Raw genomic sequence first — 15,628 nt, 5'->3', positions numbered from 1 at the left:
GCAGAATCTCCCCTTGAGTGACCCCAATTTGGAAATTATACACATTAGGGAATTTATCTACAGGTGTAGTGACGATTTTGACTCTATGAGTGTTTTGCTCAAACAAGCAGTAGTGGATGTTGCTGGGCGAAAATTGCAAACTGCCATTGTAGTGACCAGTACATTGTGTCCACCTCATGCACCTGTAAATTAGGCGGTCTGCCATCGCTACAGAAACGCCAAACATGTGGATGCTAAATGTGGATTAGGCACACTGAGGCTCCGTTGGGGGGTGCATTTTGGGAGCACAGAATTTTCTGAATTTCTTTTTGGAGCGCATAGGCCATTTTGCTTTTCCAGAACCTTTTTGCTACTGGTAACATGGAAGCCCCGTATATTTCCATTAACAGATAACAGTCGTGAATGGGACTTTGGATCACATTTATCCATTGCTCTACGCTGAGCAGTATCACCCAGGTTTCCCTTTAAATCTTTAAATGAAGTAATTCAGATGAAATCCACGAGGGAGGCACTCACTATAATGAGGCAGCAGAGTTACTCTGAGCTCCGTCTGGCCTCGGTTCAGCAGTGTCCTTTATTCAGAGGTGCAGAAAACTGTGGCCGACGGCACTTTTATGCATTCCTAATAAAAACACGCACAGTCGGATTACAGTTCAGATGACATTCACAGTGCCTCCATCTGCATAGTTATAGGCAATCTTCTATCAATGTGTCTGTCTGAATCACGCATTTCAGAGATTTAAACAGAAAGTAAGTGATCAGCGCAGATTGCAAGATAAATGTGAGCCGAGCCTTACTGCGATCTTTGGGAGGCAGAATGGAAAAATCATCAACAGGTGAAGAATTGGTTTTATTTATTTTTTTCACGCTGTTCCTCATTCAGTATAAGTGATTATATTCTTCGGGTTGGTGTGATTACAGCGATATCAGATTTATATTGGACAAGAAAACTAAAATTTGGTTCCAAAATTGTGCTGATATAAAGTAGACATGTGGGAAATGTTACTTATTAAGTATGGTACTTTGTGTGATATACTGTATCTGTGTGATTTTAGGCATGAAAATTCAAAGTTGGAAAATTGCAAAATTTTTGCCAAACTTCCGGTTTTTTTTTCACAAATAAATGCAAGTCATATCAAACAAATTTTACCACTATCATGAAGTACAATATGTCGCAAGAAAATCTCAGAATCGCTGGGATCCATTGAAGCATTCCAGAGCTATTACCTCATAAAGTGACAGTGGGCAGAATTGTAAAAATTAGCCTGGTCATTAACATGCAAACCACCCTTGGAGGGTAAAGGGGTTAACTGACCTGAGATATAAGAGAAAGGCATCTCCATACAGATGACAATCCAGCAGCTGTCTGCTGTACACTGTAGCTGACAATTTTCTGCATCAGCTACAATTAGTGTTGGCACCAACCATAGCCGTTTAACCTCTTAAATTATGCTGTCAATAGTGACTACAGAATCTAAATGGTTAGGTGAGCACGGTGGGGGCTCCCTCTTTAAACCTATTAACACCCTGAGATCTTGATCATATGGTCCTGATGTTTGCCTTGGCAATTTATGGCCAAATAGCGGCCTTAGAGACTGCCGGCTATAGCGGCCTGTTCAGAAGTTATAAAAATGTAGGTGGTAAAAATAAACTTTTTCATTCCAGTCATGCCACTTTTCATTAATGCCTGAAAAGCACCTGAAGGGTTAATTAACTACTTTAAAGCAATTTTGAATATGTTGAGTTGAGTGGTTTTTAAAACTGTATCACATTTCAGGATTTCCAATATGTAGGACTCCCTCAAAGTCACTTAAAATCTGAACAGGTTCCTATAAAACAAAATTTTGGAAATTTCCTTTGAAAAATGAAAAATGACTTCTACATTTTTAAACCTTTTAAAATGCTAACAAAATAAAACAACATTTTTGAAATGGTGCTGATGTAAAGTAGACATGTGGTAAATGTTATTTATTAACTATTTTGTGTGACATGACTCTCTGATTTAAGGGCATAAAAATTAAAAGTTTGAAAATTGCGAAAATTTCAAGATTTTCACCAAATTTCAGTTTTTTCACAAATAAACGCAAGTCATATTGAAGAAATTTTACCGCTATCATAAAGTACAATATGTCACTAGAAAATAGTCTCAGAATCCCCGTGATCCGTTGAAGCGCTCCAGAGTTATGACCTTATAAAGTGACAGTGGTCAGAATTGTAAAAATTGGTCACGAAGGCAAAAACAGCACAAAAGGGTAAAAAATGGTGCTGATGTAAAACAGACACGAGGGAAATGTTATTTACTAATGTTTTTGTGTGGTATAAGTATCAGGATTAAATGCATAATCATTCAACATTTGACAATTGCAAATTTTATAACATTTTTGTCAAATTTCTGATATTTTTATAAATGAAAGCAAAACCTATCAACCTAAATTCACTATTATCATAAAGTATAATGTGTCATGAAAAAACAGACTCAAAATCAATGGGATATCTTGAAGCATTTCAGAACGATTTCTACATAAAGGGACATATCAGATTTAAAAACAAATTGCTCGTTCACCAAGGGGTTAAGCCCAATCCCAAGGATTTTTGGGTCAGTAGATTGGACTAGTTAGCTATGGGTATACCATCAAGTCCAACCTCCAATGTAATGCTAAAGAGGATTTTCAGTGCAGACGGTGACTATCACAACCAATTGGATTAGGTTATCAAAACGGATTATATAAAGTAAACTTTGGCACTCAACTTTCAATGATTAATGTATTTTATTGGCAGCCACTTGTGCAAACGTTTCGATCTGTAACAATGACCTTCTTCAGTGTACTGCAGTAACATAAAGATAAAGAGCAAACAATCAATATGCACAATAATATGAACAAAAAAACAAAAAAACAAGGCGGACAAGAGAGACGAAGACTAATGTACTATATATATATATACTAGCTGAAGAGCCCGGTGTTGCCTGGGCATAGTAAATATCTGTGGTTAGTTATAGCACCTCACTTCTCTTATTTTCCCATCACGCCTCTCATTTTCCCAATCACATCTTTCATTTTCCCCCTCACATCTCTCATTTTCTCCCTCACACCTCTCATTTTCTCCCCCACTCCTCTCATTCCCCCCTAACACTTGTCATTTCAACCTCACATCTGTCATTTTCTGATCACTCCACTATTTTTCCTCACTCCTCTCATTTTGCACTCACACCTTTTCATTTTCACCTCACACCTCTCTTTTTCACCTCATCATCTCAGTATATACATGTTTGTCATCTCCCTTATATATAGTATACATCTGTATGTTATCTCCTGTATATAGTATATACCTGTATGTCATCTCCCCTGTATATAGTATATACCTGCTGTGTGTCATCTCCCCTATATATAGTATATACCTGTATGTCATCTCCTCCTGTATATATATGTACCTGTATGTCATCTTCTATATATAGCATATGTACCTGTATGTCTTCTCCTCCCCTGTATATAGTATATATCTGTGTGTCATCTCCTCCTGTATATAGTATATACCTGCATGTCATCTTTTATATATAGCATATTGTTGTGAGTTCTGTTTTTGGGCTCCCTCTGGTGGTTACTGATGGTACTGGGTGATTTGTGTTCTGCTGTCTCTGGTGTCCACCTGTTCTATTAGGATTTGGGAGTTTCCTATTTAACCGGGCTTTCTTGTCATTTCCCCGCCGGCTATCAAGGTTATCAGAGTGTTTTGTTACCTCAGCTTCTGGCTTCAGTAATCTTCAGGACAAGCTAAGTTTTTGATTTTCTTGTTCCACGTTTTGATTTATTTTTGTCTTGTCCAGCTTGCATATAATTGTTTCTTTGCTGCTGGTTGCTCTAGCGGGCTGTAATTGCTCCTCATGTTCCATGAGTTGGAACATGAGTTCAAGTAATTACAGGATGGTTTTTTGAAGGGTTTTTTGCTGACCGCGCAGTTTACTTTTGTATCCTCTGCTATCTAGTTTTAGCGGGCCTCATTTTGCCGAATCTGATTTCATACTGTGTATGTGCCTTCCTCTCATTTCACCGTCATTATATGTGGGGGGCTGCTATTTCTGTGGGGTATTTCTCTGGAGGCAAGAGAGGTCTGTGTTTCTTCTAATAGGGGAAGTTAGATCTTCGGCTGGTGCGAGACGCCTAGGATCAACGTAGGCACGTTCCCCGGCTATTATTATTTGTGTGTTCAGGTTTAGGGTCGCGGTCAGCTCAGGTTCCATCACCCTAGAGCTTGTTGGTGCTTGTCCTTTTGTGATTCCCTGCCATTGGAATCATGACAGTATAGCCGGCCAAAAAAAATGTTTGGGCTGAAGTAGGAGGAAAAGTAGTCTGAGGAAGTTTTTTTTTTTTTTTTTTTCTCCTCTGAGGTTGCTGCCTAGCCCTAATTGCAGCCTGGCTGATTTTTTTTTTTTTTTTTTTTTCCTCCTCTTAATCCTTGAATGGCTCTGACCTTAGCTGTTTATCATGGACGTCCAGAGTTTAGCTTCCAGCTTGAATAATCTTGCTGCTAAGGTTCAAAATATACAAGATTTTGTTGTACATGCTCCTATGTCTGAACCTAGAATTCCTATTCCAGAGTTCTTTGCTGGAGATAGATCTAGTTTTCTGAATTTTAGGAACAATTGCAAGCTTTTCCTTTCTTTGAAATCTCGCTCTTCTGGAGACCCTGCTCAGCAGGTTAAGATTATTATATCTTTCCTGCGGGGTGACCCTCAAAATTGGGCATTTGCATTGGCACCAGGGGATCCTGCGTTGCTTAATGTGGATGCGTTTTTTCTGGCATTGGGTTTGCTCTATGAGGAACCTAACCAAGAGATTCAGGCTGAAAAAGCTTTATTAGCTCTCTCTCAGGGGCAAGATGAAGCAGAAATATATTGTCAAAAATTTCGGAAATGGTCAGTGCTTACTCAGTGGAATGAGTGCGCCCTGGCTGCAAAGTTCAGAGATGGCCTTTCTGAGGCCATTAAAGATGTTATGGTGGGGTTCCCTGCGCCTACGGGTCTGAATGAGTCTATGACTATGGCTATTCAGATTGATCGGCGTTTACGGGAGCGCAAACCTGTGCACCATTTGGCGGTGTCTTCTGAACAGGCACTTGAGACAATGCAATGTGATAGAGTTCAGTCTAGAAGTGAACGGCAAAACTATAGGCGGAAAAATGGGTTGTGCTTTTATTGTGGTGATTCAGCTCATGTTATATCAGCATGCTCTAAACGCACAAAAAAGGTTGATAAGTCTGTTGCCATTAGTACGTTACAGTCTAAGTTCATTCTGTCTGTGACTCTGATTTGCTCATTATCATCCATTTCCGTCGATGCCTATGTAGATTCAGGCGCTGCCCTGAGTCTTATGGATTGGTCATTTGCCAAGCGATGTGGGTTTAGTCTTGAGCCTCTGGAAGTCCCTATTCCTTTGAAGGGAATTGACTCTACACCTTTAGCTATGAATAAACCTCAGTACTGGACACAAGTGACCATGCGTATGACTCCCGTTCATCAGGAGGTGATTCGTTTCCTGGTGTTGTATAATTTACATGATGTTCTAGTACTTGGTCTGCCATGGTTACAAACTCATAATCCAGTCCTTGACTGGAAAACAATGTCTGTGTTAAGCTGGGGATGTCAGGGGGTTCATGATGATGCACCTCCGATTTCTATCGCTTCATCTACTCCTTCTGAGGTTCCTGTATTTTTGTCGGATTATCGGGATGTTTTTGAGGAGCCTAAGCTCAGTTCGCTTCCTCCTCACAGGGATTGCGATTGTGCTATAGATTTAATTCCTGGTAGTAAATTTCCTAAAGGTCGTTTGTTCAATCTGTCAGTGCCAGAGCATACTGCTATGCGGGATTATGTTAAGGAGTCCTTGGAAAAGGGACATATCCTTCCATCTTCGTCCCCTTTGGGAGCAGGTTTTTTTTTCGTGGATAAGAAGGATGGGTCCTTGAGACCTTGTATAGATTATCGTCTTTTGAATAAGATTACCGTAAAATATCAGTATCCTTTGCCTTTGTTGACTGATTTGTTTGCTCGCATTAAGGGGGCTAAATGGTTCACTAAGATTGATCTCCGGGGTGCGTATAATCTTATACGAATAAAGCAAGGAGATGAGTGGAAAACCGCATTTAATACGCCTGAGGGCCATTTTGAGTATTTGGTAATGCCTTTCGGACTTTCTAATGCTCCTTCAGTCTTCCAGTCCTTTATGCACAATATTTTCCGTGAATATCTGGATAAATTTATGATTGTGTATTTGGATGATATTTTGGTTTTTTCTGATGACTGGGAGTCTCATGTTCAGCAGGTCAGGAAGGTGTTTCAGGTCCTGCGGGCTAATTCCTTGTTTGTAAAGGGCTCAAAGTGTCTCTTTGGAGTCCAGAAGATTTCTTTCTTGGGGTATATTTTTTCCCCTTCTACTATTGAGATGGATCCCGTCAAGGTTCGGGCTATTTGTGACTGGACGCAGCCTGCATCTCTTAAGAGTTTTCACAAGAAACTCAAAAACCTTATAGTATGTTTGTGGCCAGGAGTACACTCGTATATCTCCCCCAGTACTATAGTCCAAATCCTCAGGACAATTCAGGGTGCTCCATAACATACACAACACCAGAGAACGAAGCAAAAGAATCCCAAATACCATGATCAAAAAATCATACAAACTTTATTTAGATCAATAATCACAAATTGTCATGTAACATTACTGCAATAACAGGCATCTAGCCCAAACAGATAGAGTGTAGAGGAAACTAGTGGTATGCCTGGGGAATATGAGGGAGTATATAAAGTCCAGGGTACAACCATAATAAATCAACCTATAACATTATTAACTCATAGAGCCGTTACAAAGTATCAAAAAGATCTCTTTATCAGAGTCCATAGTATTATAAAATGCAAGGCGCCATCATATCAAACAAAATGGACACTAATATACCATCAATAGGCTTACCCATAGATCAGGACGGTTCCCTCAGATACCGCAGGCAGCCCCCTGACGCGCGTTTCGCCGTCTGCTTTTTCAAAAGGGACACCCCTTTTGAAAAAGCAGACGGCGAAACGCGCGTCAGGGGGCTGCCTGCGGTATCTGAGGGAACCGTCCTGATCTATGGGTAAGCCTATTGATGGTATATTAGTGTCCATTTTGTTTGATATGATGGCGCCTTGCATTTTATAATACTATGGACTCTGATAAAGAGATCTTTTTGATACTTTGTAACGGCTCTATGAGTTAATAATGTTATAGGTTGATTTATTATGGTTGTACCCTGGACTTTATATACTCCCTCATATTCCCCAGGCATACCACTAGTTTCCTCTACACTCTATCTGTTTGGGCTAGATGCCTGTTATTGCAGTAATGTTACATGACAATTTGTGATTATTGATCTAAATAAAGTTTGTATGATTTTATGATCATGGTATTTGGGATTCTTTTGCTTCGTTCTCTGGTGTTGTATCTCTTAAGAGTTTGCAGAAGTTCTTGGGCTTTGCTAATTTCTATCGTCGTTTTATAACTAATTTTTCTAGTGTTGTTAAGCCTTTGACGGATTTGACTAAGAAGGGTGCTGATGTTGCTGATTGGTCTCCTGCGGCTGTGGAGGCCTTTCAGGAACTTAAACGCCGGTTTTCTTCTGCTCCTGTGTTGCGTCAGCCTGATGTTTCGCTTCCTTTCCAGGTTGAGGTTGATGCTTCCGAGATTGGAGCGGGGGCGGTTTTGTCACAGAGAAGCTCCGATTGCTCGGTGATGAAGCCATGTGCGTTCTTTTCTAGAAAATTTTCGCCCGCTGAGCGGAATTATGATGTGGGTAATCGGGAACTTTTGGCCATGAAGTGGGCATTTGAGGAGTGGCGTCATTGGCTGGAGGGTGCTAGACATTGTGTGGTGGTCTTGACTGATCACAAAAATTTGATTTACCTTGAGTCTGCCAGGCGTCTGAATCCTAGACAGGCTCGTTGGTCACTGTTTTTCTCTCGTTTCAATTTTGTGGTTTCATACCTGCCAGGTTCAAAGAATGTGAAGGCGGATGCTCTTTCTAGGAGTTTTGTGCCTGACTCCCCTGGAAATTCTGAGCCCACTGGTATCCTTAGGGATGGGGTGATTTTGTCGGCCGTATTCCCAGACTTGCGACGTGCTTTGCAGGAGTTTCAGGCGGGTAAACCTGATCGTTGTCCGCCTGAGAGACTGTTTGTTCCGGATAGCTGGACCAGTAGAGTCATCTCTGAGGTCCATTCTTCTGCGTTGGCAGGTCATCCTGGAATATTTGGTACTAGAGACTTGGTGGCCAGGTCTTTTTGGTGGCCTTCCTTGTCTAGGGATGTGCGTTCTTTTGTGCAGTCTTGTGAGGTTTGTGCTCGGGCTAAGCCTTGCTGTTCTCGAGCCAGTGGATTGTTGTCACCTTTGCCTATCCCGAAGAGGCCTTGGACGCACATTTCCATGGACTTTATTTCGGATCTCCCTGTCTCTCAAAAAATGTCCGTCATCTGGGTTGTGTGTGACCGCTTTTCTAAAATGCTTCATCTTGTACCCTTGCCTAAGTTGCCTTCCTCCTCTGAGTTGGTCCCTCTGTTTTTCCAGAACGTGGTTCGTTTGCATGGGATTCCGGAGAACATCGTTTCTGACAGGAGATCCCAGTTTGTGTCTAGATTTTGGCGGACGTTCTGTGCTAAGATGGGCATTGATTTGTCCTTTTCGTCTGCATTCCACCCTCAGACGAATGGCCAGACGGAGCGAACTAATCAGACCTTGGAAACTTATTTGAGGTGTTTTGTTTCTGCTGATCAGGATGACTGGGTTACCTTTTTGCCGCTGGCCGAGTTTGCCCTTAATAATCGGGCTAGTTCTGCTACCTTGGTTTCTCCTTTCTTTTGTAATTCGGGGTTTCATCCTCGTTTTTCCTCTGGTCAGGTGGAGCCTTCTGATTGTCCTGGAGTGGACATGGTGGTGGATAGGTTGCATCAGATTTGGAGTCATGTGGTGGACAATTTGAAGTTGTCCCAGGAGAAGGCTCAACAGTTTGCTAATCGCCGTCGCCGCGTGGGTCCTCAACTTCGTGTTGGGCACTTGGTGTGGTTGTCTTCACGTTTTGTTCCTATGAAGGTCTCTTCTCCTAAGTTCAAGCCTCGGTTCATCGGTCCTTATAGGATCTTGGAAATTCTTAACCCTGTGTCGTTTCGTTTGGATCTCCTGGCATCGTTTGCTATTCATAATGTGTTCCATCGGTCGTTGTTGCGGAAGTATGAGGTACCTGTTGTTCCTTCGCCTGAGCCTCCTGCTCCGGTGCTGGTGGAGGGAGAATTGGAGTATGTTGTGGAGAAGATCTTGGATTCTCGTGTTTCCAGACGGAAACTCCAATATTTGGTCAAGTGGAAGGGTTATGGTCAGGAGGATAATTCTTGGGTGGTTGCCTCTGATGTTCATGCTGATGATTTGGTCCGCGCTTTTCATAGGGCTCATCCTGGTCACCCTGGTGGTTCTCGTGAGGGTTCGGTGACCCCTCCTCAAGGGGGGGGTACTGTTGTGAGTTCTGTTTTTGGGCTCCCTCTGGTGGTTACTGATGGTACTGGGTGATTTGTGTTCTGCTGTCTCTGGTGTCCACCTGTTCTATTAGGATTTGAGAGTTTCCTATTTAACCGGGCTTTCTTGTCATTTCCCCGCCGGCTATCAAGGTTATCAGAGTGTTTTGTTACCTCAGCTTCTGGCTTCAGTAATCTTCAGGACAAGCTAAGTTTTTGATTTTCTTGTTCCACGTTTTGATTTATTTTTGTCTTGTCCAGCTTGCATATAATTGTTTCTTTGCTGCTGGTTGCTCTAGCGGGCTGTAATTGCTCCTCATGTTCCATGAGTTGGAACATGAGTTCAAGTAATTACAGGATGGTTTTTTGAAGGGTTTTTTGCTGACCGCGCAGTTTACTTTTGTATCCTCTGCTATCTAGTTTTAGCGGGCCTCATTTTGCTGAATCTGATTTCATACTGTGTATGTGCCTTCCTCTCATTTCACCGTCATTATATGTGGGGGGCTGCTATTTCTGTGGGGTATTTCTCTGGAGGCAAGAGAGGTCTGTGTTTCTTCTAATAGGGGAAGTTAGATCTTCGGCTGGTGCGAGACGTCTAGGATCAACGTAGGCACGTTCCCCGGCTATTGTTATTTGTGTGTTCAGGTTTAGGGTCGCGGTCAGCTCAGGTTCCATCACCCTAGAGCTCGTTGGTGCTTGTCCTTTTGTGATTCCCTGCCATTGGAATCATGACAGCATATACCTGTATGTCATCTCCTCCTGTATATAGTATATACCTGTAGGTCATCTGCTCCTGTATATAGTATATACCTGTGTCATCTCCTCCTGTATATAGTATATACCTGTATGTCATCTCCTCCTGTATATATATGTACCTGTATGTCTTCTCCTCATCTATATAGTACATGCCTGTGTGTCATCTCTCCTGTATATAGAATATATCTGTGTGTCATCTCCCCTGTATATAGTATATACCTGTGTGTCATCTCCTCCTGTATTAGACCTCGTTCACACGTTATTTGCTCAGTATTATTACCTCAGTATTTGTAAGCTAAATTGGCAGCCTGATAAATCCCCAGCCAACAGGAAGCCCTCCCACTGGCAGTATATATTAGCTCAGACATACACATAATAGACAGGTCATGTGACTGACAGCTGCCGTATTTCCTATATGGTACATTTGTTGTAGTTTGTCTGCTTATTAATCAGATTTTTATTTTTGAAGGATAATACCAGACTTGTGTGTGTTTTAGGGCGAGTTTCGTTTGTCAAGTTGTGTGTGTTGAGTTGCGTCTGGCGACATGCATGTAGCAACTTTTGTGAGATGAGTTTTGTGTGGCAACATGCGTGTAGCAACTTTTTGTGTGTCGAGTTGCATGTGACAGGTTAGTGTAGCAAGTTGTGTGCAGCAAGTTTTGCGCATGGTGAGTTTTGCGCGTGGCGAGTTTTATGTGTGGTGCCTTTTGAGTATGTACAAGTTTTGTGTGAGGCAACTTTTGCATGTGTTGCAACTTTTGTGCATGTGGCAATTTTTCCACGTGTGCAAGTTTTGCGTGTGGCGAGTTTTCCATGAGGTGAGTTTTGCACTTGTGGCGAGTTTTGCAAGAGCCTAGTTTTTATATGTGGCAAGTTCTGCGTGTGGCGAGTTTTGAGTGGCGACTTATGTGTTTCGACTTTTATGTGGCGAGGTTGGTGTATTTGTGGTGAAATGTGTGCTGAGGGTAATATGTGTTCAAGCACGTGGTAGTGTGTGGCGCATTTTGTGTGTGTGTTCATATCCCCGTGTGTGGTGAGTATCCCATGTCGGGGCCCCACCTTAGCAACTGTATGGTATATACTCTTTGGCACCATCGCTCTCATTCTTTAAGTCCCCCTTGTTCACATCTGGCAGCTGTCAATTTGCCTCCTACACTTTTCCTTTCATTTTTTCCCATTATGTAGATAGGGGCAAAATTGTTTGGTGAATTGGAAAGCGCGGGGTTAAAATTTCACCTCACAACATAGCCTATGACGCTCTCGGGGTCCAGACGTGTGACTGTGCAAAATTTTGTGGCTGTAGCTGCGACGGTGCAGATGCCAATCCCGGACATACATTACACACACACACATTCAGCTTTATATATTAGATTTTTATGGTTTGCTCCTGTCACACACTAAAAAGTGCTTTTTTGTTTTCAAAATCTAGTCTTTTACATTACCACATATTCTAACAGCTATAATTTTTCCATATTTCTGCTGAGGTAATTCATGTGAGGCTTGATTTTTGTGGAACAAGTTGATGTTTTTATTGGTACCATTTTCGGGCTCATGACATTGTTTGATTGCTTTCTGTTTCAATTTACCCATACCCAATTTACCCATATTAAACTACCCAGTGCATATAGTAATATATACAGAATACCTACCTACCCACAGTATCTAGATACCCATGTTCAATAAAGTGCTCATAGTATATATAATATGTTAAAAACCTACTAACAAAATATATATAGGGCAGCACGGTGGCGCAGTGGTTAGCACAGCAGCCTTGCAGCGCTGGGGTCCTGGGTTCTAATCCCACCCAGGACAACATCTGCAAAGAGTTTGTATGTTCTCTCCGTGTTTGCGTGGGTTTCCTCCGGGCACTCCGGTTTCCTCCCACATTCCAAAGACATACTGATAGGGATTCTAGATTGTGAGCCCCATTGGGGACAGTGGTGATAATGTGTGCAAAACTGTAAAGCGCTGCGGAATATGTTAGCGCTATATAAAAATAAAGGTTATTATTATATTATATATAGGTCACCCCTCAATATAATCTAAGTAAAAATAGGAGATTACCTAAATGCAGATAATAGATTCCTATTAAACCCCCCATAATGTAAGAACATGTAAGATACTGAAAAAAACCCCTAATAAAAAGTATTATATTAATAATGGTAGACAATTCTTCCTTCTTAATTCTTCATAGATCCTCCTCTTATTTCCGCCGGATATTCTGAACCGCACACTCCATAGGAAGGAAAAGTTTCCTGGATAGATCAAACAGTTAGAGCCTCTCATATACTAAAAAAGACATAAAAAAATAACAATTAGAAGATAAAATAGCATAAACATGTACATTTAATAAACAATGAAACAATTAAAGTACAATACACCCCTCAACCCCTAAAAAGATGCCAATTACAAAAATGCCGAGAATCTCATATTCTCGTTCAAACCTACAGGGCTCAAAGCGCCTAGACGAAAAATCCAACGGCATTCCAATTGTGCCAACATCTTGCTTGTACCACCTCATCTGACTCCCAAATCTAGTTGGTCAATGGCTTTAAATCTTAAGCCTCGAAATTTGCAGTTGTGATATCTCCTGAAATGTCGTGGTAACTGTTATGAATAGGTAATTCAGAACCACAATGGACCTTGAAGTTCAGAGCACACAAAGTGACCTGACAATAAGCAAAAAACATAGGACGAGCTCTGAGACGTGGGAACTCTGCTGACCGCAATCCCTAAACCTATCAAACCACACTAGAGGTAGCCGTGGATTGCGCCTAACGCTCCCTATGCAACTCGACACAGCCTGAGAAACTAGCTAGCCTGAAGATAGAAAAATAAGCCTACCTTGCCTCAGAGAAAGTCCCCAAAGGAAAAGGCAGCCCCCCACATATAATGACTGTGAGTAAAGATGAAAGTACAAACACAGAGATGAAATAGATTTAGCAAAGCAAGGCCCGACTTACTGAATAGACCGAGGATAGGAAAGATAGCTTTGCGGTCAACACAAAAACCTACAAACAACCACGCAGAGGGGCAAAAAGACCCTCCGCACCGACTAACGGTACGGAGGTGCTCCCTCTGCGTCTCAGAGCTTCCAGCAAGCAAGAAAAACAAATTAAAGCAAGCTGGACAGAAAATATAGCAACAAAAGTAACACAAGCAGAACTTAGCTTATGCTGAGCAGACAGGCCACAGGAACGATCCAGGAGGAAGCAAGACCAATACTAGAACATTGACTGGAGGCCAGGATCAAAGCACTAGGTGGAGTTAAGTAGAGCAGCACCTAACGACTTAACCTCATCACCTGAGGAAGGAAACTCAGAAGCCGCAGTGCCACTTGTGACCACAGGAGGGAGCTTGATCACAGAATTCACAACAGTACCCCCCCTTGAGGAGGGGTCACCGAACCCTCACCAGAGCACCCAGGCCGACCAGGATGAGCCATATGAAAGGCACGAACAAGATCGGCAGCATGAACATCAGAGGCAAAGACCCAGGAATTATCTTCCTGACCATAACCCTTCCACTTAACCAGATACTGGAGTTTCCGTCTCAAAACACGAGAATCCAAAATCTTCTCCACTATATACTCCAACTCCCCCTCCACCAAAACCGGGGCAGGAGGATCAACAGGTGGAACAATAGGTGCCACGTATCTCCGCAACAATGACCTATGGAATACGTTATGGATGGAAAAAGGGTCAAACGAAAAGACACAGGATTAAGAACCTCAGAAATCCTATACGGACCAATGAAATGAGGCTTAAACTTAGGAGAGGAAACCTTCATAGGAATATAACGAGATGACAACCAAACCAAATCCCCAACACGAAGTCGGGGACCCACACAGCATCTGCGATTAGCGAAACGTTGAGCCTTCTCCTGGGACAAGGTCAAATTGTCCACTACATGAGTCCAAATCCGCTGCAACCTGTCCACCACAGTATCCACACCAGGACAGTCCGAAGACTCAACCTGCCCTGAAGAGAAACGAGGATGGAACCCAGAATTGCAGAAAAACGGTGAAACCAAGGTAGCTGAGCTGGCCCGATTATTAAGAGCGAACTCAGCCAACGGCAAAAAGGACACCCAATCATCCTGATCAGCAGAAACAAAACATCTCAGATATGTTTCCAAGGTCTGATTGGTTCGTTCAGTTTGGCCATTTGTCTGAGGATGGAAAGCCGAGGAAAAAGACAAATCAATGCTCATCCTAGCACAAAAGGCTCGCCAAAACCTCAAAACAAACTGGGAACCTCTGTCAGAAACGATGTTCTCTGGAATGCCATGTAAACGAACCACATGCTGGAAGAACGGCACCAAATCAGAGGAGGAAGGCAATTTAGACAAGGGTACCAAATGGACCATCTTAGAGAAGCGATCACAAACTACCCAAATGACCGACATTTTTTGAGAGACGGGGAGATCCGAAATAAAATCCATAGAGATATGTGTCCAAGGCCTCTTCGGGACCGGCAAGGGCAAAAGCAACCCACTGGCACGAGAACAGCAGGGCTTAGCCCGAGCACAAATCCCACAGGACTGCACAAAAGAACGCACATCCCGCGACAGAGACGGCCACCAAAAGGATCTAGCCACTAAATCTCTGGTACCAAAGATTCCAGGATGACCAGCCAACACCGAACAATGAACCTCAGAGATAACTTTATTCGTCCACCTATCAGGGACAAACAGTTTCTCCGCTGGGCAACGATCAGGTTTATTAGCCTGAAATTTTTGCAGCACCCGCCGCAAATCAGGGGAGATGGCAGACACAATTACTCCCTCTTTGAGAATACCCGCCGGCTCAGGCAAACCCGGAGAGTCGGGCACAAAACTCCTAGACAGGGCATCCGCCTTCACATTCTTAGAGCCCGGAAGGTACGAAACCACAAAGTCAAAACGGGAGAAAAACAGCAACCAACGAGCCTGTCTAGGATTCAACCGTTTGGCAGACTCGAGATAAGTCAAGTTCTTGTGATCAGTCAAGACCACCACGCGATGCTTAGCTCCTTCAAGCCAATGACGCCACTCCTCGAATGCCCACTTCATGGCCAGCAACTCTCGATTGCCAACATCATAATTTCGCTCAGCAGGCGAAAACTTCCTGGAAAAGAAGGCGCATGGCTTCATCACCGAGCAATCAGCACCTCTTTGCGACAAAACAGCCCCCTCTCCAATTTCAGAAGCATCAACCTCAACCTGGAACGGAAGCGAGACATCTGGTTGACACAACACAGAGGCAGAAGAAAATCGACGCTTTAACTCTTGAAAAGCTTCCACAGCAGCAGAAGACCAATTGACCACATCAGCACCCTTCTTGGTCAAATCGGTCAATGGTTTAGCAAT

The sequence above is a fragment of the Ranitomeya imitator genome, chromosome 1, assembly GCF_032444005.1.
Source record: "Ranitomeya imitator isolate aRanImi1 chromosome 1, aRanImi1.pri, whole genome shotgun sequence".
Taxonomy (NCBI): Eukaryota; Metazoa; Chordata; class Amphibia; order Anura; family Dendrobatidae; genus Ranitomeya; species Ranitomeya imitator.
This window is presented reverse-complemented; position numbering follows the sequence as displayed.